Genomic DNA, 27,853 nt, shown 5'->3' with positions numbered 1-27,853 from the left:
TTTGTATGTACTGTTCAGTTTCCTTTTGGAATGCAATAAAGTGGTTTCGAGTGAGTAAATTTACCTTTGTGTATGTGATACATACTTCTAATATTATTATCAAGTTTATGACATACAGTTCTTTCTTTCTTCAGCCAAAAAAAAGACCTAATTTCTCCCACTTCTGATACACTTCATTAATGATTATGATTATTGTCTACTGCAGTAGCTGCAGCGGCTGAGTTCATCTTCCCCAGGTCACGTGATACGGTGTCGCCTCCTCGGCAGAGGCTGACGTCATCTCCCCAGGTCACGTGATCCGGTGTTTTCTCCGCAGCGAATGACGTCGTCTCCCCGGGTCACGTGATCCGGGTGTTTTCTCCGCATCGCAGCGGTTTAGCTGCTAACGGGCTCCTGCCGAATAAAACCGTCCTCTTAGCAGAAAACCGCAGGTTTAACACCGACAACCTGCAGGTTTTACACCGACAACCTGCAGATAGAAGCCCAGGAAAGACATGAAGTGATCCAAGAGGAGGAACCGGCAACACAGGTGGGATATATATATATATATATATATATATATATATATATATATATGTATGTATGTGTATGTGTATGTGTATATATGTATATATATAGATACAGGTCCTGGTTTACCTGGTAGAACCAAAACTAAAGCCATCTTTATTATACTCTTGTAGTTAACAGGCTCAGAAATACTATTTATTTTACCTTCCAACTTGTCTGCATTTATATTAATGGTTAATACCATGTTGGTTAAAACCTAAGGGATATATATGTATTTTTAATATACTATATTTTAATATATCATATATTATTTTATTAATACATATATATATATATATATATATATATATATATATATATATATATATATATATATATATATATATATATATAATCTAAATTCATTTTTAAAACATTTTTTAATATATATATATATTTTTTCTTATAAAATATATATATTTTTTTTATCATTCGGCTCAGAAATACTTAAAGAAACGCAGATATTTAGTTTTTTTAAATTTATTTTTTATTTTATTTAATTGATCATTTTTTATTTTTATTTATTTACTTATTTATTTTTGAATGAGTTTATTGGGATTTAAAATCAGAATAAACCAGACACTTTGGCATTAAGTTTAATTCAGAATATCCATTTTCATTCAGAATTAGGTGTTTACATGGTCATTTTTACTCATTTTAAATCTGATTTAATTTTAATTCTGAATTAAAGAGGAATTAAACTTCCCACGTAAACGCTCTCATGGTGTGTGTGTATATGTGTGTGTGTGTGTGTGTGTGTGTGTGTGTGTGTGCATATGTGTTTGTTTGTGTGTGTGTGTGTGTGTGTGTGTGTGTGTGTGTGTGCATATGTGTTTGTTTGTGTGTGTGTGTGTGTGTGTGTGTGTGTGTGTGTGTGCATATGTGTTTGTTTGTGTGTGTGTGTGTGTGTGTGTGCATATGTGTTTGTTTGTGTGTGTGTGTGTGTGTGTGTGTGTGTGTGTGCATATGTGTTTGTTTGTGTGTGTGTGTGTGTGTGTGTGTGTATGTATGGCTGTGTCTGTGTGTGTGTGTGTGTGTGTGTGTGTTGCAGGTTCAGGTGTGTCAGCAGCAGGATGCCCATCCCCCCCCCTCCTCCCCCCCCAGGTGGTGCTCCGCCCCCCCCCCACCTTCAGCCAGGTGAGGGACTAGCATTTACTAGCATCTACTAGCATTTATTAGCATTTACTAGCACCTACTATCACCTACTAGCATCTACTAGCTCCTACTAGCATTTACTAGAATTTACTAGCATCTACTAGCTCCTACTAGCATTTACTAGAATTTACTAGCATCTACTAGCTCCTACTAGCATTTACTAGGACCTACTTGCATTTACTAGTACCTACTAGAATCTACTAGCACCTACTAGCCCCCACTAGTACCTACTAGCCTCTACTAGCACCTACTAGCACCTACTAGCTCCTACTAGCACCTACTAGCCCCCACTAGTACCTACTAGCACCTACTAGTACCTACTAGCATCTACTAGCTCCTACTAGCATTTACTAGCATCTTCTAGCCCCTACTAGCACCTACTAGCTCCTACTAGCCCCTACTAGTGCATACTAGCATCTACTAGCTCCTACTAGCCCCTACTAGTACATACTAGCATCTACTAGCTCCTACTAGCTCCTACTAGCATTTACCAGCATTTACTAGCATCTTCTAGCCCCTACTAGCACCTACTAGTACATACTAGCATCTACTAGCTCGTACTAGTACCTACTAGCATCTACTAGCACCTACTAGCATCTACTAGCTCCTACTAGTACCTACTAGCATCTACTAGCTCCTACTAGCATTTACTAGCATCTTCTAGCCCCTACTAGCTCCTACTAGCATCTACTAGCTCCTACTAGTACCTACTAGCATCAACTAGCACCTACTAGTACATACTAGCATCTACTAGCTCCTACTAGTACCTACTAGCATCTACTAGCTCCTACTAGCATTTACTAGCATTTACTAGCATCTTCTAGCCCCTAATAGCACCTATTAGCACCTACTAGCTCCTACTAGTACCTACTAGCATCAACTAGCACCTACTAGTACCTACTAGCTCCTACTAGCATTTACTAGCATGTACTAGCATCGTCTAGCCCCTACTAGCACCTACTAGCCCCTACTAGTACATACTAGCATCTACTAGCTCCCATTAGCCCCTACTCTAGTAGGTACTAGTACCTAGTACCTACTAGAGTAGGTACTAGTACCTACTCTAGTAGGTACTAGTACCTACTCTAGTAGGTACGAGTACCTAGTACCTACTAGAGTAGGTACTAGTACCTACTCTAGTAGGTACTAGTACCTACTCTAGTAGGTACGAGTACCTAGTACCTACTAGAGTAGGTACGCATCTACTAAAAGTGCCGAGTCATGCTAGTGGAAAAGTTCCATTCCACTCAACATTTCTGTCCTGTTTTCATGCTAAAGTCCATCTGTTAGCCGAGCTAACGCTAAACCTGGACTGTATTCATGTGTTTTTTCATGTAGCTTCAGTAGAGAAGTGAAGCTTCTCCGGAGAGACAGGGAAGCTACGACGCAGCGGCAGCTAGGGTTGGGGGTTCTAATCCCATCAGTGTTGCTAGCGTTAGCCGTGGTGGTGTAGCGTTAGCCGTGGTGGTGGTGGTGTAGCACTAGCCGTGGTGGTGGTGGTGTTAGCGTTAGCCGTGGTGGTTTTGGTGTCAGTGCTCGTACGTCGAGAGCTTCAGAGGAACAAAATAACTTCACATCCCGTCTGAAAGTTCAGACTTTACAAACTCTTAAATCTGGGAGGAGTTTGGTTTGTTTTGAACCGATAAGCTCCCAGATTGTCTGAAGCTTTCTGTATCCGTGTTTCTGTGAATGAACTGACCTGTCCGTAAGCCCCGCCCCCTCCGGAAGCCCCGCCCCCTTAGTTACCGTTGCTAACGCGGTGTTTTCAGTTTTACAAACATGTCTTTACACAAACCACATCTTACCGTCGTCATGGTTACAGATGACATTAAGGTCACGACTGCTGCCGTATCACCCGGATATAAGACGACCCTGATTATAAGACGACCCTGATTATAAGACGACCCTGATTATAAGACGACTCTTTTTCAAGACTCAAGTTTGAAAAAAGACTTTTTCAACACCGAATTCAATCTGTTCTCTTATTTTCTTCTGTTTTCTACGGAAGCGTATTGCACTCACAAAAAAATCTGCTCTGTTTTTCTGAATTAACTAGATAATTATCTCAGAATTCCGAGAAAAGTTTTAATTAAAAAAAAATTCTGCTCTGTTTTTCTGAATTAACGAAATAATTATCTCAGAATTCCGAGAAAAGTTAAAAAAAAAAATAATTCTGCTCTGTTTTTCTGAATTAACTCGTTAATTCAGAAAAACAGAGCAGATTTTTTTTCTCAAGTGACTGTAATAAACTTCCGTACTTTTCTTGCTTAATGCTATTTTTTATTTTTCTTAAAATACGCCGACACGCCATTGGCTGATCCTTGGGGGGCGGGGCTTACCAGGTCAGTGTTTCTGTGTGAAACGACCCTGAAGCAGCAGCTGAAGCTCCTCCCTCTGCCCCCCCCCCCAGGCCAACACCAGCCCCCCCCAGCTGAGCGGAGCCGAGGTCAAAGGTCGCGGCGCTCTGCTGTCAGACATCTGTAAGGGAACCCGGCTGAGGAAGGTGGCGGCGGTGAACGACCGCAGCGCGCCGCTGCTCGACAGTAAGACCCCCCCCACAGAGCACCCGTACATTCGCTTATACCAGTACCTGCACCAGAGGGGGGGGCCCCGGGGGGGGGCCCGAGGGGCCGAAGACGCCGCCGGCCGGAGACGAGGCTCCGGCCCTGGACAGTAAGACCACCACTTCCTGCTGCGGGGGGGGGGGGGGGCAGGGGTTAACCAGCCGGTCCTGGGGGGGGGGGCAGGGGTTAACCAGCCGGTCCTGGGGGGGGGGGGATAATAATAATAATAATAATTAAAGCTGCAAGCAGCGATGAACGGGCAAAATTACACGATTAATTCAAAATGTTCAAAATGGCCGACTTCCTGTTGGGTTTGGGCCATGACTTTTCTTTAAGTTGTGACATGATACAGGTGTGTACCGATTTTCGTGCATGTACGTCAAACCGTATTGTGGGGCTTGAGGCACAAAGTTTTCTAGGGGGCGCTGTTGAGCCGTTAGGCCACGCCCCTTTTTGACACTATTAGAATACGTCATTTTTCGCCACGTGGGACGTGCGTGCACAAGTTTTCAATTAAGTTATGCGGCTCAAAAACGCAATTGTTTTCGGATACAATAAGAAGAAGAATTCGCTACAATTCGATATAATGTGATACGATACGATTCGATCGCTACGAATCGATACGGTTCGATTCGCTACGATACGGTTCGATACAATTCCATACGATTCCATATAATACGATTCGATGCGATTCGATACGAAGTTTTCACAATTCGATACGATACGATTCGATACGATTTGATACGGTACGATACAATTCGATATGGTTCGATACAAAGTTTTCACGATTCGATACGGTTCGATACGATTCGATACAGTACGATATGATTCGATACGGTACGATATGATACAATTCGATACAAAGTTTTCACAATTCGATACGATACAATTCGATACGATACGATTTGATATGGTACGATACGATATGGTTCGATACAAAGTTTTCACGATTCGATACGGTTCGATACGATTCGATACAGTACGATATGATTCGATACGGTTCGATACGATTCGATACAGTACGATATGATTCGATACGGTACGATATGATACAATTCGATACAAAGTTTTCACGATTCGATACGATTCGATACGGTTCGATTCGATACGGTACGATACGATTCGATACGATTCCATACGGTACGATACGATTCCATACGGTACGATACGATTCCATACGATTCCATACGGTACGATACGATTCCATACGGTTCCATACGGTACGATACGATTCCATACGATTCCATACGGTACGATACGATTCCATACGGTACGATACGATTCCATACGATTCCATACGGTACGATACGATTCCATACGGTACGATACGATTCCATACGGTACGATACGATTCCATACGGTTCCATAAGGTACGATACGATTCCATACGGTACGATACGATTCCATACGATTCCATACGGTACGATACGATTCCATACGGTACGATACGATTCCATACGGTTCCATAAGGTACGATACGATTCCATACGATTCCATACGGTACGATACGATTCCATACGGTTCCATACGGTACGATACGATTCCATACGATTCCATACGGTACGATACGATTCCATACGATTCCATACGGTACGATACGATTCCATACGGTACGATACGATTCCATACGATTCCATACGGTACGATACGATTCCATACGGTACGATACGATTCAATTCAATTCAATTCAATTTTATTTATATAGCGTCTAATACAACAGAGTTGTCTCTAGACGCTTTCCAGAGACCCATACCCAGAACATGACCCCCGAGCAGTTATTACATAAACAATGGCAGGTAAAAACTCCCCTAGTGGGAGAAAAACCTTAAGCCAAACAGTGGCAAGAAAAACTCCCCTTTAGGAGGGAAGAAACCTTGAGCAGATTCCATACGATTCCATACGGTACGATACGATTCCATACGGTACGATACGATTCCATACGGTTCCATACGGTACGATACGATTCCATACGATTCCATACGGTACGATACGATTCCATACGATTCCATACAGTACGATACGATTCCATACGATTCCATACGGTACGATACGATTCCATACGGTTCCATACGGTACGATACGATTCCATACGATTCCATACGGTACGATACGATTCCATACGATTCCATACAGTACGATACGATTCCATACGATTCCATACAGTACGATACGATTCCATACGGTACGATACGATTCCATACGATTCCATACGGTACGATACGATTCCATACGGTTCCATACGGTACGATACGATTCCATACGATTCCATACGGTACGATACGATTCCATACGATTCCATACGGTACGATACGATTCCATACGGTACGATACGATTCCATACGATTCCATACGGTACGATACGATTCCATACGGTACGATACGATTCCATACGGTACGATACGATTCCATACGGTACGATACGATTCCATACGGTACGATACGATTCCATACGGTACGATACGATTCCATACGGTTCCATACGGTACGATACGATTCCATACGGTTCCATACGGTACGATACGATTCCATACGATTCCATACGGTACGATACGATTCCATACGGTACGATACGATTCCATACGGTTCCATACGGTACGATACGATTTGATACGATTCCATACGAATTTTTCACGATTCGATACGGTTCAATACAGTACGATTTGATACGATTCAATATGATACGATTCGATACGAAGTTTTCACGATTCGATACAGTTCGATACGATATGGTATGATACCGCACGATACGATTCGATACAAAGTTTTCACGATTCGATACGGTACGATACGATTCGATACGATTCCATACGGTTCGATACGATATGGTATGATACCGCACGATACGACTCGATACAAAGTTTTCACGGTTCGATACGTTTCGATACGGTACGGTACGATACGATTCGATACGATATGGTTCGATACAAAGTTTTCACGATTCGATACGGTAAGATACGATACGATACAAAAAATGGGGAAAAAATGTGTGGGACCAGGACCGGTTCTGGAGCGGCTGGTTAAACCTGCGGCAGCTTAGTCCCGCATGAACCTCTGGCGTGTCGCCGCCCACTCAGAGTCCCAGGTCCGGTCCGGTCCGGACCTGGGACTCTGAGCCACCTCCTCAGATCAGATGCTGCACAGAAACTAGAGCTCCGGTTGGAGCAGGTCGCCATGGAAACCTGGGACCAGGACCAGTTTCTATGAGTGGGCGTGGCCTCCATGGTTGCTATGGTAACGGCCGTCTGGGGGGGCGGGGCCTCCGTAGACAGCAGGTTTCTGTGCAGCCTCCTTCACCTGTCTCTCACCTGTCTGTTGTGATGATGTCATCAGAACATCACCCCCCCATCTCACCTGCCCCCCCCCCCCCCCCCCCCCCCCCCCCACCAGAGGTGTCAAGTAACAAAGTACAAATACTTTACCTTACTTAAGTAGAAATGTTGGTTATCTATACTTCACTGGAGTAATTATTTTTCAGACGACTTTTTACTTTTACTCCTTACATTTTCACACAATTATCTGTACTTTTTACTCCTTACATTTTAAAAACAGCCTTGTTACTCTAAAACTAAACTCCCACGGCTTGGTGGATGTGTGGAGGAGGATGCACGCAGATTGCAGGCAGTACACCTGGTACTACTATCCAGTTAAATTGCTCCATCCGGATAGAGTGAATTTGGTTGTGGTTGTTTCAGATGTTCTTGTCCAGTTTTGTTCTTACATCCGTTCCCTCAGATTCCTGCAACTAAACTTGGATGTACATTCCAATAAAGGTTAGGATAAATGATAACATGCCTCTGAAGTTTGACTTTTTGCACCATTACAATACTTATAGGCAACTTGTCATCATATCTGCTGCTCTCTGAAACACATGTTAATGCTCAATAGTACACATATATGCTTCTTTAATATATTTATATTAACACACATTAATGCTCAATAGTACACATATATGCTTCTTTAATATATTTATATTAACACATGTTAATGCTCAATAGTACACATATATGCTTCTTTAATATATTTATATTAACACATGTTAATGCTCAATAGTACACATATATGCTTCTTTAATATATTTGCATTAACACATGTTAATGCTCAATAGTACACATATATGCTTCTTTAATATATTTGCATTAACACATGTTAATGCTCAATAGTACACATATATGCTTCTTTAATATATTTGCATTAACACATGTTAATGCTCAATAGTACACATATATGCTTCTTTAATATATTTATATTAACACATGTTAATGCTCAATAGTGCACATATATGGTTCTTTAATATATTTGCATTATACTAAGATGCTTCATTTTCAATGGCTTTAGTCCTTAATGGCTTTTTTCCCCTTACATTACTTTTACTTTTATACTTTAAGTAGTTTTGAAACCAGTACTTTTATACTTTTACTCGAGTAAAAAACTTGAGTTGATACTTCAACTTCTACAGGAGTACTTTTAAACTCTAGTATCTATACTTCTACCTGAGTAATGAATGTGAATACTGAAGACACCTCTGCCCCCCCCACACTCCTCCACCCCTCCCCCCTGTCATCATCACTGTGACATCACGGCCCCGCCCCCACACACTCCTCCACCCCTCCCCCCTGTCATCATCACTGTGACATCACGGCCCCGCCCCCCTCACCTTGTCTGATTGGTTGTGGTTCTCAGAGCCCCAAGGAGGCGGAGCCACCGCAGGAGCCAATGGCAGCGCGGCAGGGAGCCCTGGCTCCGCCCCCCCTAAGCTGAGGCCGTCCGGAGGTGAGCAGAGAAAAGTTAAAATGTCGAGAAAAAGTTGAAATGTGGAGAAAAAAGTTGAAATAGGGCTGGGCGATGTATGGAGTACACTCGATGTATCGCGGCTTCTACTCCGTGCGATGTACAAAATGACTATATCGTGAATATTTGAGTATACTTTGCCGAGCATTTGCTTTTAGCCGCGGGCTTTAAATTATAGGGCTGCAACTAACGACTATTTTAATAGTCGACTAGTCACCGACTATTGAAACCATTAGTCGACTAATTGGATAATTAGTAATTTTTTCTTAAATTTAGTATGAGTTTGCTTTAATGAAATATCGAGATATATATCGTGTATCGTGACATGGCCTACAAATATCGAGATATATATCGTGTATTGCGACATGGCCTACAAATATCGAGATATATATCGTGTATCGTGACATGGCCTACAAATATCAAGATATATATCGTGTATCGTGACATGGCGTAATACTATATATATATATATTGTGTATCGTGATATGGCCTAAAAGTATTGAGATATATATTGTGTATCGTGACATGGCCTAAAAATATCGAGATATATATCTAGTATTGCGACATGGCCTACAAATATCGAGATATATATCGTGTATCGTGACATGGCCTACAAATATCAAGATATATATCGTGTATCGCGACATGGCCTAAAAATATTGAGATATATATCGTGTATCGCGACATGGACTAAAAATATCGAGATATATATCGTGTATCGTGATATGGCCTAAAAATATCGAGATATATATCGTGTATCGTGACATGGCCTAAAAATATCGAGATATATATATAGTGTATCGTGACATGGCCTAAAACTAGAGATATATATCGTGTATCGTGACATGGCCTAAAAATATCGAGATATATATCGTGTATCGTGACATGGCGTAATACTATATATATATATATATATATATTGTGTATCGTGATATGGCCTAAAAGTATTGAGATATATATTGTGTATCGTGACATGGCCTAAAAATATCGAGATATATATCGTGTATCGTGACATGGCCTACAAATATCAAGATATATATCGTGTATCGCGACATGGCCTAAAAATATCGAAATATATATCGTGTATCGCGACATGGACTAAAAATATCGAGATATATATTGTGTATCGTGACATGGCCTAAAACTAGATATATATCGTGTATAGCGACATGGCCTAAAACTAGAGATATATATCGTGTGTCGTGGCATGGCCTACAAATATCGAGATATATATCGTGTATCGCGACATGGCCTAAAAATATCGAGAAATATATCGTGTGTCGTGGCATGGCCTAAAAATATCGAGATATATATCGTGTATCGTGATATGGCCTAAAAATATCGAGATATATATTGTGTATCGTGATATGGCTTAAAAATATCGAGATATATAACGTGTATCATGACATGGCTTAAAAATATTGATATATATCGTGTATCGTGACATGGCCTACAAATATCGAGATATATATCGTGTATCGCGACATGGCCTAAAAATATTGAGATATATATCGTGTATCGTGACATGGCCTAAAACTAGAGATATATATCGTGTATAGTGGCATGGCCTAAAAATATCGAGATATATATCCTGTATCGTGACATGGCCTAAAAATATCGAGATATATAATGTGTATCGTGACATGGCTTAAAAATATCGAGATATATATCGTATATCGTGACATGGCCTAAAAATATCGAGATATATATCGTGTATCGTGACATGGCCTAAAAATAATAATAAGGCCATATCTCCCAGCCCTACGGTTGCTGTAGTTAACCTGTTAGTTAACCTGTAGCTAACCTGTTAGCTAACCTGTAGCTAACCTGTAGCTAGCCTGTAGCTAACCTGTCGTAGCTAGCCTGTAGCTAACCTTATAGCTAACCTGTTAGCTAACCTTATAGCTAACCTGTAGCTAACGTGTAGCTAACCTCTCCCCCCCAGACGGGCGCTCCTCCACCCGGGCCGCCGCGCCCCGCCCGCCCCCGGGCCACCATCGTCACGACGACGCCGACGGCCCCTCCCTCTCCTCGCCAGGCTCCTCCCCCTCCACGCCGGGCTCCTCCCCCTCCGCCGGCATGAAGCACTCCTCCAGCCCCGCCCCCCCTCACTGTCGCCGCGGCAACGCCCCCTCCCCCCCCTCCTCCTACAACCGGGATAAGCCCCTCCCACCGGCTCCCGGCAGCACCCCGCCCCTCCCCTCCAAGCCCCCCCCGTCGCCCGGCAACAGCCGCCGCCCCCCCACCTCCGGGGGAAACCCCGCCCCCTCCTCCTCGCTGGCCCCGCCCCCTCCCCCGTACCTCCGCGGCGGCGCGGCAGGCGACGCCCCCGACCTGCCCACGCGACACAACTCCCTCGGCAGCAAGAGGACCGCCCCCCTGCCAGGAGGCCACGCCCCCACCAGAGGCCCCGCCCCCCCTCCGCCCCCCCCGGCCTCGCCCTCCCAGGGGGGGGGCAGCAGGCCGCCGCCCCCCGTCAGGGACCAGCCAATCAGAGACCAGCCCACCAGAGCAGCAGGTGAGTCACCGGGGGGTCCAATCAAACGGTTCCATTACGATTCTTAAAGGGAACCCTGGCTATTAAGACATGTAGGTCTTAAAAGATAAATGTTGGTCTCAATTATGTGATATAAAAAACCTTGTTGATGTCTTCGTTTTTATAAAATTTGAAAATATAATTTAACACGTAGGTCGCCATTGTTGTTTACATTCTGGCTAGTGACGTCAGACGGTGGCTCCTGCTAGCCCCCGTACACTGTTCTGACACCCAGAAACAGATGAAAACACAGCTAAACAGGTGACGGCGCAGCAGAAACACAGATCAAAACACAGCTGAACATTAAGGTGACGGCGCACCTACAAAAAAGTAAAAAAAAAAATTGAAAAAAAAGTGCAGCCCCATACAGCATGAACTACAAAAACACCATAAAACTCACCGATAGACTAACCGAACACACGTTTCAACTAGCAGATAGCCGATGCTACAATAAAAACCCCAGCCAGATCTGGCGTCATTAAATAAAATAAAGATGTTCTTGCCTATTTGACGTGAAGTCTGCGCCTCCCGTTTCATCAAACTCCCGGGCCAGTCCCCTCAGCCTCTGGTCTGTCATCAAACGGTGGACCCAGCCCCGAGACGAAACCCGGAGACTGTTGGGGTGGCTGATAAGAGGGGGGGGCCGGGAAGACGTTGAGTTGAGGGAGGTGTGGTTATCAGTAAGTGTGTGTGAGCGGTAAGTCCATGAACTTCACTCAGAGCTGCTCTCAGCCAACGTCCTTGGTGTTATCAGACGGCTCGGTCAGTTCTGAAACAGGTCCACAGATGTTCCTAAGAGGGGAGGGTTAGTGGGGGCAGAGCCACCTTGTTTACATTCCACCAGGAAGATTGTGACCAGAGCGATCGGTCAAACCGCCCTGTCAAGGCCAGATTATAGAATCAACAATTATAAAAAAACAGACAGACTCAGTAATTTTCCGTCTGCCTTTCAGTCTCTGGTTCATCAATGGCGACTTCAAACAGACGAATTTGTGATCAATTCCCGCCAAGCCGAGCTCCCAACTTCTCCAAGGTCTTCTCCATCTTACCAATGAGCTCAAAGACGCCGCCAGCCTGCGATTCTGTTCAAGAATCACATCCAGCTTACGGCTTTGCTCCCCCAGCATTAAAGTCTGAGTGTTGATCACCTTGCTTGATCCTTCAGCCACGTCCGGCAGCTCTGAAAGAGCCAGAGCAGCTGTCGACGACTTACGCGTTTGTCGGTAGACCAGGAATCCCCCTCCCTATCAAGAGAAATCCTGCTATCATAAATCCAATGATGAAGCATCTTCAACGTCCTCGACAGACAGAATCACCAAACACAACGGTTTCCAATGTTTCCAGGAATCCATTGTGTATCCAGCAAAAAACATCCCATGGGGGCAGGAGGGCTCCCTTACCCCCTGACTTCTGGTTGTGCTGAGAGACCAGTTAATCAATTCCATGATTGTAGAGTTTGGGAGGAGTGAAAAGGAGAGACTCTGAAGACGAGACAAACAAAGCAGCAGCAGGACAGATAGGGAGGGAGAGGAGCAGAGAAGTGTCCGCCTTCGTCGAGAGCCGGAAGAAGAGTTCACTTCATTACTTCATTATTGTCCACATTTCAACTTTTTTCTCGATATTTCAACTTTATTCATGAAATATTGACTTTTTTCTCAACACCTGTATTGATGGTCTGTATTGATCACCTGTATTGATCACCAGTATTGATCACCAGTATTGATCACTGATCACCTGTATTGATCACTGATCACCTGTATTGATCACTGATCACCTGTATTGATCACTGATCACCTGTATTGATCACCAGTATTGATCACCTGTATTGATCACTGATCACCAGTATTGATCACTGATCACCAGTATTGATCACTGATCACCTGTATTGATCCTCCAGCTCCTCCCGTTCCGGTCCAGTCCTCGTCGTCCTTCAGGACGGGCAGCAGCAGGGAAGCCCCGCCCCCCAGCAGGGAAGCCCCGCCCCCTCCGCCCTACAGGACTCACGGTAGCCCCTCCCCCTCCTCCGACCCCCCCCTGAGAGGAAAACCTCCCCCCCCTCCTCGCACCCCCGCTGCCCCGCCCCCGCCCCCCCCCTCCCCTCCGCAACGGCCACGCCCTTTCCTCCAACGGCCACGCCACCTCCTCCAACGGCCACGCCCCCTCCTCCTCCATCCCTCGCTCCTTCGCTGGTGAGTCTCTCCATCTCTCCATCTCTGGGCTCAAATTAATGCCAGAAGTTTTAAAGCCATAATAATTTTGTATCTGTAAATAAACTTTGTACTTGTATTCTCTCATTAACAAAGCATATTTTACATTTCTACACATTACATTACATTTTATTGTTATTTTATTGTCTGAAAAATGGTTCAAATATGTTATTTTGTTATTTTTGTGAGGGGGATATATATAGTTTTGTTCTCTATAGCTGATATAACATGAATTACTCCTATGTGGGATCAATAAAGTTCTTATTTTTACCATCTGAGAAAATTAAATATATTATATTTGGTCCTAACTGTTTCCAAGTATATTAGTGCGTGTGTGAATGAATAAATGAGACGTAAAACGTACATTTCTTTGTAGAAAGATGCTTTATGAAAATAAGTCCATTTACTTGTATTAGTTTACAGTCTTGAACATCCAATATGGCGGCGACGTCAGTAGGCGATGCAATGTGCTGATTGGCTCTCCAGAAACGCTTTGAAACCCGTGCCAAAGATGCTGATTGGCTCTTAGTTTTGGCACGTCAAAACACTGCCAAAACTCGTAGTTGTAAAAAAAGTTTGTAGCTTTGTAAAAAGTTTGTAGCTTTGTAAAAAGTTTGTAGCTTTGTTTCTAGAAGTACAAATATGTTTTGCAAGTACAAATATTTTTTGCAAGTACAAATATTTTTTGCACACGCACAAAATATTTCTACAAGTACAACGTTTATTTACAGATACAAAATACTTCTGGCATTAATTTGAGCCCATATCCATCCTCCTCCTATTGATCTGATATCAGATTCTGACCTGCAGTCGTTACTTTCCCTCCCTCTCGTCCCTCCAACCCTCTCCCCCCAGGTTTCTACCCCCCATACTTCCTACCTCGGCTGGCCCTTTTCTTTTTTTCTTTCTTTTATTTTCTTTTCTTTTCTTTTTATTTATTTATATTTATTTTATTTATGTATTTTTTTATTGTACTTTACTTTTTTCTCTTTCTTTTCTTGTTTTCTTTTATTTGTTTATTACATTTTTTTATTTATTTATTTTATTTTATTTTAATTATTTTATTTTAATTTTTTTATTAATATTTTATTTTTTGTAATTTTTGTATTATTATTTTCACTTACTTCGGTATTAAGTTTAATTCAGAATGGCCATTTTCATTCAGAATTAGGTGTTTAGGTGTTTTACTTTTTATATTTATTTTATTTAAGTATTTTTTTTTTCTTTACTTTTTTCTCTTTCTTTTCTTGTTTTCTTTTATTTGTTCATTACATTTTTATATCAATTTATTTTATTTTATTTTTATAATTTAATTTTAATTTTTTTATTAATTTTTATTATTTTTTGTAATTTTTGTATTATTATTTTCACTTACTTCGGTATTAAGTTTAATTCAGAATGGCCATTTTCATTCAGAATTAGGTGTTTACTTGGTCATTTTTACTCATTTTAAATCTGATTTAATTTTAATTCTGAATGAAAGAGGAATTTAACTTCCCGTAAACGCACTCTCTGTTACGTTAACATACTGGAAGGGATTTTGACGCTACGTAAATCAAGGCTTTCCCTCCATCCCTCCATCCCTCCATCCCTCCACCCCCCCCCCCCCCCCCAACCAGAGCAGATTATTGATCAGATTTATTGATCAGGTTAAACTAAGAGGCTGATGATGAGCGTTAGTAACAAACCGTTTTTTCTCCTGCAGACGACTTTGAGTCCAAGTATTCCTTCCATTCCCTGGACGACTTCCCTCCTCCGGACGAGTATCGGACCTTTACCAAGATCTACCCCAGCAGAGCTAGCAGAGGTAACTACCCCAGCAGAGCTAGCAGAGCTAGCAGAGCTAGCTAGATCTACCCCAGCAGAGCTAGCAGAGGTAACTACCCCAGCAGAGCTAGCAGAGCTAGCAGAGCTAGCAGAGGTAACTAGATCTACCCCAGCAGAGCTAGCAGAGGTAACTAGATCTACCCCAGCAGAGCTAGCAGAGCTAGCAGAGCTAGCAGAGCTAGCAGAGGTAACTAGATCTACCCCAGCAGAGCTAGCAGAGGTAACTACCCCAGCAGAGCTAGCAGAGGTAACTACCCCAGCAGAGCTAGCAGAGCTAGCAGAGCTAGCTAGATCTACCCCAGCAGAGCTAGCAGAGCTAGCAGAGGTAACTTTACCAAGATCTACCCCAGCAGAGCTAGCAGAGCTAGCAGAGGTAACTACCCCAGCAGAGCTAGCAGAGGTAACTACCCTAGTAGAGCTAGCAGAGCTAGCAGAGGTAACTAGATCTACCCCAGCAGAGCTAGCAGAGGTAACTACCCCAGCAGAGCTAGCAGAGCTAGCTAGATCTACCCCAGCAGAGCTAGCAGAGCTAGCAGAGCTAGCAGAGCTAGCAGAGGTAGCTACCCCAGCAGAGCTAGCAGAGGTAACTACCCCAGCAGAGCTAGCAGAGGTAACTACCCCAGCAGAGCTAGCAGAGCTAGCAGAGGTAACTACCCCAGCAGAGCTAGCAGAGCTAGCAGAGGTAACTAGATCTACCCCAGCAGAGCTAGCAGAGGTAACTAGATCTACCCCAGCAGAGCTAGCAGAGCTAGCAGAGGTAACTAGATCTACCCCAGCAGAGCTAGCAGAGGTAACTACCCCAGCAGAGCTAGCAGAGGTAACTACCCCAGCAGAGCTAGCAGAGGTAACTACCCCAGCAGAGCTAGCAGAGCTAGCAGAGCTAGCAGAGGTAACTAGATCTACCCCAGCAGAGCTAGCAGAGGTAACTAGATCTACCCCAGCAGAGCTAGCAGAGGTAACTTTACCTAGATCTACCCCAGCAGAGCTAGCAGAGGTAAGATTAGCTAGATCTACCCCAGCAGAGCTAGCAGAGGTAACATTAGCTAGATCTACCCCAGCAGAGCTAGCAGAGCTAGCAGAGGTAACTACCCCAGCAGAGCTAGCAGAGGTAACAAGATCTACCCCAGCAGAGCTAGCAGAGCTAGCAGAGGTAACTAGATCTACCCCAGCAGAGCTAGCAGAGCTAGCAGAGGTAACAAGATCTACCCCAGCAGAGCTAGCAGAGGTAACTAGATCTACCCCAGCAGAGCTAGCAGAGGTAACTACCCCAGCAGAGCTAGCAGAGGTAACGTTAGCTAGATCTACCCCAGCAGAGCTAGCAGAGGTAGCAGAGCTAACTAGATCTACCCCAGCAGAGCTAGCAGAGCTAGCAGAGGTAACTAGATCTACCCCAGCAGAGCTAGCAGAGGTAACTACCCCAGCAGAGCTAGCAGAGCTAGCAGAGGTAACTAGATCTACCCCAGCAGAGCTAGCAGAGGTAACATTAGCTAGATCTACCCCAGCAGAGCTAGCAGAGCTAGCTAGATCTACCCCAGCAGAGCTAGCAGAGCTAGCTAGATCTACCCCAGCAGAGCTAGCAGAGGTAACTACCCCAGCAGAGCTAGCAGAGGTAACTACCCCAGCAGAGCTAGCAGAGGTAACTACCCCAGCAGAGCTAGCAGAGGTAACTAGATCTACCCCAGCAGAGCTAGCAGAGGTAACTACCCCAGCAGAGCTAGCAGAGCTAGCAGAGCTAGCAGAGGTAACTAGATCTACCCCAGCAGAGCTAGCAGAGGTAACTACCCCAGCAGAGCTAGCAGAGCTAGCAGAGCTAGCAGAGGTAACTACCCCAGCAGAGCTAGCAGAGCTAGCAGAGCTAGCAGAGGTAACTACCCCAGCAGAGCTAGCAGAGCTAGCAGAGCTAGCAGAGGTAACTACCCCAGCAGAGCTAGCAGAGCTAGCAGAGGTAACTAGATCTACCCCAGCAGAGCTAGCAGAGCTAGCAGAGCTAGCAGAGGTAACTACCCCAGCAGAGCTAGCAGAGGTAACTACCCCAGCAGAGCTAGCAGAGCTAGCAGAGGTAACTAGATCTACCCCAGCAGAGCTAGCAGAGCTAGCAGAGCTAGCAGAGGTAACTAGATCTACCCCAGCAGAGCTAGCAGAGGTAACTACCCCAGCAGAGCTAGCAGAGCTAACTAGATCTACCCCAGCAGAGCTAGCAGAGCTAGCAGAGGTAACTAGATCTACCCCAGCAGAGCTAGCAGAGCTAGCAGAGGTAACTAGATCTACCCCAGCAGAGCTAGCAGAGCTAGCAGAGGTAACTAGATCTACCCCAGCAGAGCTAGCAGAGGTAACTAGATCTACCCCAGCAGAGCTAGCAGAGCTAGCAGAGGTAACTAGATCTACCCCAGCAGAGCTAGCAGAGGTAACTACCCCAGCAGAGCTAGCAGAGGTAACTAGATCTACCCCAGCAGAGCTAGCAGAGCTAGCAGAGCTAACTAGATCTACCCCAGCAGAGCTAGCAGAGGTAACTACCCCAGCAGAGCTAGCAGAGCTAGCAGACGTAACTAGATCTACCCCAGCAGAGCTAGCAGAGCTAGCAGAGCTAACTAGATCTACCCCAGCAGAGCTAGCAGAGGTAACTAGATCTACCCCAGCAGAGCTAGCAGAGGTAACTAGATCTACCCCAGCAGAGCTAGCAGAGGTAACTAGATCTACCCCAGCAGAGCTAGCAGAGCTAGCAGAGGTAACTAGATCTACCCCAGCAGAGCTAGCATAGCTAGCAGAGGTAACTAGATCTACCCCAGCAGAGCTAGCAGAGCTAACTAGATCTACCCCAGCAGAGCTAGCAGAGGTAACTAGATCTACCCCAGCAGAGCTAGCAGAGGTAACTAGATCTACCCCAGCAGAGCTAGCAGAGCTAGCAGAGCTAACTAGATCTACCCCAGCAGAGCTAGCAGAGGTAACTACCCCAGCAGAGCTAGCAGAGGTAACTACCCCAGCAGAGCTAGCAGAGGTAACTACCCCAGCAGAGCTAGCAGAGCTAGCAGAGCTAGCAGAGGTAACTAGATCTACCCCAGCAGAGCTAGCAGAGGTAACTAGATCTACCCCAGCAGAGCTAGCAGAGGTAACTTTACCTAGATCTACCCCAGCAGAGCTAGCAGAGGTAAGATTAGCTAGATCTACCCCAGCAGAGCTAGCAGAGGTAACATTAGCTAGATCTACCCCAGCAGAGCTAGCAGAGCTAGCAGAGGTAACTACCCCAGCAGAGCTAGCAGAGGTAACAAGATCTACCCCAGCAGAGCTAGCAGAGCTAGCAGAGGTAACTAGATCTACCCCAGCAGAGCTAGCAGAGCTAGCAGAGGTAACAAGATCTACCCCAGCAGAGCTAGCAGAGGTAACTAGATCTACCCCAGCAGAGCTAGCAGAGGTAACTACCCCAGCAGAGCTAGCAGAGGTAACGTTAGCTAGATCTACCCCAGCAGAGCTAGCAGAGGTAGCAGAGCTAACTAGATCTACCCCAGCAGAGCTAGCAGAGCTAGCAGAGGTAACTAGATCTACCCCAGCAGAGCTAGCAGAGGTAACTACCCCAGCAGAGCTAGCAGAGCTAGCAGAGGTAACTAGATCTACCCCAGCAGAGCTAGCAGAGGTAACATTAGCTAGATCTACCCCAGCAGAGCTAGCAGAGCTAGCTAGATCTACCCCAGCAGAGCTAGCAGAGCTAGCTAGATCTACCCCAGCAGAGCTAGCAGAGGTAACTACCCCAGCAGAGCTAGCAGAGGTAACTACCCCAGCAGAGCTAGCAGAGGTAACTACCCCAGCAGAGCTAGCAGAGGTAACTAGATCTACCCCAGCAGAGCTAGCAGAGGTAACTACCCCAGCAGAGCTAGCAGAGCTAGCAGAGCTAGCAGAGGTAACTAGATCTACCCCAGCAGAGCTAGCAGAGGTAACTACCCCAGCAGAGCTAGCAGAGCTAGCAGAGCTAGCAGAGGTAACTACCCCAGCAGAGCTAGCAGAGCTAGCAGAGCTAGCAGAGGTAACTACCCCAGCAGAGCTAGCAGAGCTAGCAGAGCTAGCAGAGGTAACTACCCCAGCAGAGCTAGCAGAGCTAGCAGAGGTAACTAGATCTACCCCAGCAGAGCTAGCAGAGCTAGCAGAGCTAGCAGAGGTAACTACCCCAGCAGAGCTAGCAGAGGTAACTACCCCAGCAGAGCTAGCAGAGCTAGCAGAGGTAACTAGATCTACCCCAGCAGAGCTAGCAGAGCTAGCAGAGGTAACTAGATCTACCCCAGCAGAGCTAGCAGAGGTAACTACCCCAGCAGAGCTAGCAGAGCTAACTAGATTTACCCCAGCAGAGCTAGCAGAGCTAGCAGAGGTAACTAGATCTACCCCAGCAGAGCTAGCAGAGCTAGCAGAGGTAACTAGATCTACCCCAGCAGAGCTAGCAGAGCTAGCAGAGGTAACTAGATCTACCCCAGCAGAGCTAGCAGAGGTAACTAGATCTACCCCAGCAGAGCTAGCAGAGCTAGCAGAGGTAACTAGATCTACCCCAGCAGAGCTAGCAGAGGTAACTACCCCAGCAGAGCTAGCAGAGGTAACTAGATCTACCCCAGCAGAGCTAGCAGAGCTAGCAGAGCTAACTAGATCTACCCCAGCAGAGCTAGCAGAGGTAACTACCCCAGCAGAGCTAGCAGAGCTAGCAGACGTAACTAGATCTACCCCAGCAGAGCTAGCAGAGCTAGCAGAGCTAACTAGATCTACCCCAGCAGAGCTAGCAGAGGTAACTAGATCTACCCCAGCAGAGCTAGCAGAGGTAACTAGATCTACCCCAGCAGAGCTAGCAGAGCTAGCAGAGGTAACTAGATCTACCCCAGCAGAGCTAGCATAGCTAGCAGAGGTAACTAGATCTACCCCAGCAGAGCTAGCAGAGCTAACTAGATCTACCCCAGCAGAGCTAGCAGAGGTAACTAGATCTACCCCAGCAGAGCTAGCAGAGGTAACTAGATCTACCCCAGCAGAGCTAGCAGAGCTAGCAGAGCTAACTAGATCTACCCCAGCAGAGCTAGCAGAGCTAGCAGAGGTAACTAGATCTACCCCAGCACAGCTAGCAGAGCTAGCAGAGCTAGCAGAGGTAACTAGATCTACCCCAGCAGAGCTAGCAGAGCTAGCAGAGGTAACTAGATCTACCCCAGCAGAGCTAGCAGAGCTAGCAGAGGTAACTAGATCTACCCCAGCAGAGCTAGCAGAGCTAACTAGATCTACCCCAGCAGAGCTAGCAGAGCTAGCAGAAGTAACTACCCCAGCAGAGCTAGCAGAGCTAGCAGAGCTAGCAGAGGTAACTAGATCTACCCCAGCAGAGCTAGCAGAGCTAGCAGAGGTAACTAGATCTACCCCAGCAGAGCTAGCAGAGCTAGCAGAGGTAACTAGATCTACCCCAGCAGAGCTAGTAGAGCTAGCAGAGGTAACTAGATCTACCCCAGCAGAGCTAGCAGAGCTAGCAGAGCTAGCAGAGGTAACTAGATCTACCCCAGCAGAGCTAGCAGAGGTAACTAGATCTACCCCAGCAGAGCTAGCAGAGGTAACTAGATCTACCCCAGCAGAGCTAGCAGAGCTAGCAGAGCTAACTAGATCTACCCCAGCAGAGCAAGCAGAGCTAGCAGAGGTAACTAGATCTACCCCAGCAGAGCTAGCAGAGCTAGCAGAGCTAGCAGAGGTAACTAGATCTACCCCAGCAGAGCTAGCAGAGCTAGCAGAGGTAACTAGATCTACCCCAGCAGAGCTAGCAGAGCTAGCAGAGGTAACTAGATCTACCCCAGCAGAGCTAGCAGAGCTAGCAGAGGTAACTAGATCTACCCCAGCAGAGCTAGCAGAGCTAACTAGATCTACCCCAGCAGAGCTAGCAGAGCTAGCAGAAGTAACTACCCCAGCAGAGCTAGCAGAGCTAGCAGAGCTAGCAGAGGTAACTAGATCTACCCCAGCAGAGCTAGCAGAGCTAGCAGAGGTAACTAGATCTACCCCAGCAGAGCTAGTAGAGCTAGCAGAGGTAACTAGATCTACCCCAGCAGAGCTAGCAGAGCTAGCAGAGCTAGCAGAGGTAACTAGATCTACCCCAGCAGAGCTAGCAGAGGTAACTAGATCTACCCCAGCAGAGCTAGCAGAGCTAGCAGAGCTAGCAGAGGTAACTAGATCTACCCCAGCAGAGCTAGCAGAGGTAACTACCCCAGCAGAGCTAGCAGAGCTAACTAGATCTACCCCAGCAGAGCTAGCAGAGCTAGCAGAGGTAACTAGATCTACCCCAGCAGAGCTAGCAGAGCTAGCAGAGGTAACTAGATCTACCCCAGCAGAGCTAGCAGAGCTAGCAGAGGTAACTAGATCTACCCCAGCAGAGCTAGCAGAGGTAACTAGATCTACCCCAGCAGAGCTAGCAGAGCTAGCAGAGGTAACTAGATCTACCCCAGCAGAGCTAGCAGAGGTAACTACCCCAGCAGAGCTAGCAGAGGTAACTAGATCTACCCCAGCAGAGCTAGCAGAGCTAGCAGAGCTAACTAGATCTACCCCAGCAGAGCTAGCAGAGGTAACTACCCCAGCAGAGCTAGCAGAGCTAGCAGACGTAACTAGATCTACCCCAGCAGAGCTAGCAGAGCTAGCAGAGCTAACTAGATCTACCCCAGCAGAGCTAGCAGAGGTAACTAGATCTACCCCAGCAGAGCTAGCAGAGGTAACTAGATCTACCCCAGCAGAGCTAGCAGAGGTAACTAGATCTACCCCAGCAGAGCTAGCAGAGCTAGCAGAGGTAACTAGATCTACCCCAGCAGAGCTAGCATAGCTAGCAGAGGTAACTAGATCTACCCCAGCAGAGCTAGCAGAGCTAACTAGATCTACCCCAGCAGAGCTAGCAGAGGTAACTAGATCTACCCCAGCAGAGCTAGCAGAGGTAACTAGATCTACCCCAGCAGAGCTAGCAGAGCTAGCAGAGCTAACTAGATCTACCCCAGCAGAGCTAGCAGAGCTAGCAGAGGTAACTAGATCTACCCCAGCACAGCTAGCAGAGCTAGCAGAGCTAGCAGAGGTAACTAGATCTACCCCAGCAGAGCTAGCAGAGCTAGCAGAGGTAACTAGATCTACCCCAGCAGAGCTAGCAGAGCTAGCAGAGGTAACTAGATCTACCCCAGCAGAGCTAGCAGAGCTAACTAGATCTACCCCAGCAGAGCTAGCAGAGCTAGCAGAAGTAACTACCCCAGCAGAGCTAGCAGAGCTAGCAGAGCTAGCAGAGGTAACTAGATCTACCCCAGCAGAGCTAGCAGAGCTAGCAGAGGTAACTAGATCTACCCCAGCAGAGCTAGCAGAGCTAGCAGAGGTAACTAGATCTACCCCAGCAGAGCTAGTAGAGCTAGCAGAGGTAACTAGATCTACCCCAGCAGAGCTAGCAGAGCTAGCAGAGCTAGCAGAGGTAACTAGATCTACCCCAGCAGAGCTAGCAGAGGTAACTAGATCTACCCCAGCAGAGCTAGCAGAGGTAACTAGATCTACCCCAGCAGAGCTAGCAGAGCTAGCAGAGCTAACTAGATCTACCCCAGCAGAGCAAGCAGAGCTAGCAGAGGTAACTAGATCTACCCCAGCAGAGCTAGCAGAGCTAGCAGAGCTAGCAGAGGTAACTAGATCTACCCCAGCAGAGCTAGCAGAGCTAGCAGAGGTAACTAGATCTACCCCAGCAGAGCTAGCAGAGCTAGCAGAGGTAACTAGATCTACCCCAGCAGAGCTAGCAGAGCTAGCAGAGGTAACTAGATCTACCCCAGCAGAGCTAGCAGAGCTAACTAGATCTACCCCAGCAGAGCTAGCAGAGCTAGCAGAAGTAACTACCCCAGCAGAGCTAGCAGAGCTAGCAGAGCTAGCAGAGGTAACTAGATCTACCCCAGCAGAGCTAGCAGAGCTAGCAGAGGTAACTAGATCTACCCCAGCAGAGCTAGTAGAGCTAGCAGAGGTAACTAGATCTACCCCAGCAGAGCTAGCAGAGCTAGCAGAGCTAGCAGAGGTAACTAGATCTACCCCAGCAGAGCTAGCAGAGGTAACTAGATCTACCCCAGCAGAGCTAGCAGAGGTAACTAGATCTACCCCAGCAGAGCTAGCAGAGCTAGCAGAGCTAACTATATCTACCCCAGCAGAGCTAGCAGAGGTAACTAGATCTACCCCAGCAGAGCTAGCAGAGCTAACTAGATCTTCCCCAGCAGAGCTAGCAGAGCTAGCAGAGGTAACTAGATCTACCCCAGCAGAGCTAGCAGAGCTAGCAGAGGAAACTAGATCTACCCCCGCAGAGCTAGCAGAGCTAGCAGAGCTAACTAGATCTACCCCAGCAGAGCTAGCAAAGCTAGCAGAGGTAACTAGATCTACCCCAGCAGAGCTAGCAGAGGTAACTACCCCAGCAGAGCTAGCAGAGCTAGCAGAGGTAACTAGATCTACCCCAGCAGAGCTAGCAGAGCTAACTAGATCTACCCCAGCAGAGCTAGCAGAGGTAACTAGATCTACCCCAGCAGAGCTAGCAGAGGTAACTAGATCTACCCCAGCAGAGCCAATACAGATACCGATACGATACAGATTACGATACAGAATCAGATACAGAATCAGATACAGAATCAGATACAGAATCAGATACAGAATCAGATACAGAATCAGATACAGATACAGATACAGATACAGTTACCAGTATCGGTATCAGGGCATCCCTAGACCTGCTGCTAACCCCGTGATGGTCGTTGTAGCCTGCTGCTAACCCCGTGATGGTCGTTGTAGCCTGCTGCTAACCCCGTGATGGTCGTTGTAGCCTGCTGCTAACCCCGTGATGGTCGTTGTAGCCTGCTGCTAACCCCGTGATGGTCGTTGTAGCCTGCTGCTAACCCCGTGATGGTTGTTGTAGCCTGCTGCTAACCCCGTGATGGTCGTTGTAGCCTGCTGCTAACCCCGTGATGGTCGTTGTAGCCTGCTGCTAACCCCGTGATGGTCGTTGTAGCCTGCTGCTAACCCCGTGATGGTCGTTGTAGCCTGCTGCTAACCCCGTGATGGTCGTTGTAGCCTGCTGCTAACCCCGTGATGGTCGTTGTAGCCTGCTGCTAACCCCGTGATGGTCGTTGTAGCCTGCTGCTAACCCCGTGATGGTTGTTGTAGCCTGCTGCTAACCCCGTGATGGTCGTTGTAGCCTGCTGCTAACCCCGTGATGGTCGTTGTAGCCTGCTGCTAACCCCGTGATGGTCGTTGTAGCCTGCTGCTAACCCCGTGATGGTCGTTGTAGCCTGCTGCTAACCCCGTGATGGTCGTTGTAGCCTGCTGCTAACCCCGTGATGGTCGTTGTAGCCTGCTGCTAACCCCGTGATGGTCGTTGTAGCCTGCTGCTAACCCCGTGATGGTCGTTGTAGCCTGCTGCTAACCCCGTGATGGTCGTTGTAGCCTGCTGCTAACCCCGTGATGGTCGTTGTAGCCTGCTGCTAACCCCGTGATGGTTGTTGTAGCCTGCTGCTAACCCCGTGATGGTCGTTGTAGCCTGCTGCTAACCCCGTGATGGTTGTTGTAGCCTGCTGCTAACCCCGTGATGGTCGCTGTAGCCTGCTGCTAACCCCGTGATGGTTGTTGTAGCCTGCTGCTAACCCCGTGATGGTCGCTGTAGCCTGCTGCTAACCCCGTGATGGTCGTTGTAGCCTGCTGCTAACCCCGTGATGGTCGTTGTAGCCTGCTGCTAACCCCGTGATGGTCGTTGTAGCCTGCTGCTCACCTGTTCATCTGTTTGTCTGTCTGTTTCAGTGATGCGCGGAGCTCCGCCCCTTCCTCCGGTGGGCAGGTGAACCTGGAGAAACCTGCTGGACACACACACACACACACACACACACACACACACACACACACACACACACACACACACACAGACACACACACACACACACACACACACACACACACACACACAGACACACACACACACACAGACACACACACACACACACACACACACACACACACACACACACACACACACACACACACACACACACACACAGACACACACACACACACACACACACACACACACACACACACAGACACACACACACACACAGACACACACACACAGACACACACACACACACACACACACACACACACACACACACACACACACACACACACACACACACACACACACACACACACACACACACACACACACACACACACACACACCCCTCATCATCCTCCATCACCACCACTGCTGCTGATTGGCTGAGGAGGCGGAGCCACCAGCGAGGAGGCGGAGCCACCAGCGAGGAGGGGGAGGAGCTTGTCATCTTCTCCTGCAGCTTCTACTTCCTGCTTTGGTTTCTGCACCTGAACTTCTCGCTAGCGGAGAGTCGTTGATGAAGATCAGTGTTTAACTCGGAGGAAACGGATCCAGAACTAAGTCCAGTTTTAGTTCCAGTAACCCTGGACAACCTGGTCCAGAACCCTGAGGATCAACCAATCACGGACCACAGAAACCTGCTCACCAAGTTCAGGTTCTGGACCAGGACCCGGGTCTGGACCGGTCTGGACCAGGACCCGGGTCTGGACCAGGATCCAGGTCTGGACCGGTCTGGATGGAGATCTGAACTCAACCTGGACCTGCATCTGGTCTCCGTTTGGACCTGAATCTGGTCCCAGAACTGGACTAGTCTGGATCCAGATCAGGATCCAGACCTGAATCTGGTTTCACCTGAACATAAACTGAACCAGACCCTGAAGTGGACCTGGACCTGCTGGACCTGGACCTGCTGGACCTGGATCTGCTGGACCTGGACCTGGACCTGGACCTGGATCTGCTGGACCTGGACCTGGACCCAGAACTGTACCGGTCTGGTTCCAGATCAGGATCCAGACCTGCATCAAGACCCTGAAGTGGTCCCAGATCTGCTGGACCGGGACCTGGATCTGCTGGACCTGGACATGGACCTGGAGGAACCAGGACCTTGATCTGGACCTGGATCTCAGTTTACGAGGATCAAACAGCTGAGCGAGTTTTGAGGATAAAGCTGCAGAAAGATCCAAACATGGACTAAAGAACTGAAATAAAGATCCAAACATGGACTAAAGAACTGAAATAAAGACTAAAGTTGGAACTAAAACTGCAGCAGAACAAAAGTTGTTTTATTTCAAGTGTCTTTTATTCTGTAAAGTTCATCATTTCATGGTGTTTTGGATGAAAGTTTTATTTCCTGTTACAGAAAAAACGCTGCTCTTTCTGAGTTTCAGTGATGTCATCAGTCATGTGATCAGTGATGTCATCAGTCATGTGATCAAGTGTCTAACAGTTTTCTGATGTTACTAACTAATCTGCTGTTAAATATGCAGGAACTTTCTGTTGCTCCTCCCTCTTTCTGAAGCCCCGCCCCCTCTCTGTTGCTCCGCCCCCTCTATGTAGCTCCTCCCTCTGAAATGTCGAGAAAAAAAGTCGAAATGTCGAGAAAAAAAGTCGAAATGTCGAGAAAAAAGTCAAATGTCGAGATTAATGAGGAAATATCGAGAAAAGAGTCAAAATGTCAATAAAAAAGTTGAAATTTTGAGAAAAAAGTCAAAATGGCGAGATCAATTTTGAAGTACAATTTCAAGAAAAAAGTCCTCCCCCTCTCTCTGAAGCCCCGCCCCTCTCGGAAGTTCCTCTCTGTAGCTCCTGCCCTTTCTGTAACCCCGCCCCTCTCTGTAGCCCCGCCCCCTCTGTGACCCCGCCCCTCTCTGTAGCCCCGCCCCCTCTCCTCGTGTGGGCGGGGCCTGTAGTTGAATGTGTTTCTGCAGCTTCTGTGTAACAGCATGTTGAAATAAACTTTATTCACTTATATCAGCAGATGTTTGTTGTTTTTAAACAAAACTTCATTTAAAATATACGAACTATCAGATAGAAAGTCATAATGATGAGATAGAAAGTAATAATTTCTTTTTTATCTCATAATTATGACTTATCATGGGGATGTTTTTATTTTCAAGTTTTCATCTTATTTTTTTCTTTTAAAATGGGCAGAAATGGGCTTCCATAAATAACTATATGAATCCCCCTGATTTATATATATATATATATATATATATATATATATATATATATATATATAAACTTAATTATTAAGTTATTCTGAATCACATAAACGCTGGTACAAACTCATTTCATAAGAGGAATGGTTTAATGGTTTAGACTTTTTGTCCTTACAGATTTTTTTATTAAACTTTATTGAACCTTGTGA

At 46.5% G+C, this 27,853-nt stretch overlaps 1 pseudogene; it reads left to right on the top strand.

Annotated features, from left to right (window-relative positions):
* Positions 1–347: 347 nt before the first annotated feature.
* LOC133422301 (WAS/WASL-interacting protein family member 2-like) lies at positions 348–27,421 on the top strand (annotated as a pseudogene).
* The last annotated feature ends 432 nt before the right edge of the window (positions 27,422–27,853 follow it).

The sequence above is a fragment of the Cololabis saira genome, chromosome 21, assembly GCF_033807715.1.
Source record: "Cololabis saira isolate AMF1-May2022 chromosome 21, fColSai1.1, whole genome shotgun sequence".
NCBI classification, from domain to species: Eukaryota; Metazoa; Chordata; class Actinopteri; order Beloniformes; family Belonidae; genus Cololabis; species Cololabis saira.
Note: the sequence above shows the minus strand (reverse complement) of the source record. Positions and strands in the feature narration are given on the sequence as shown.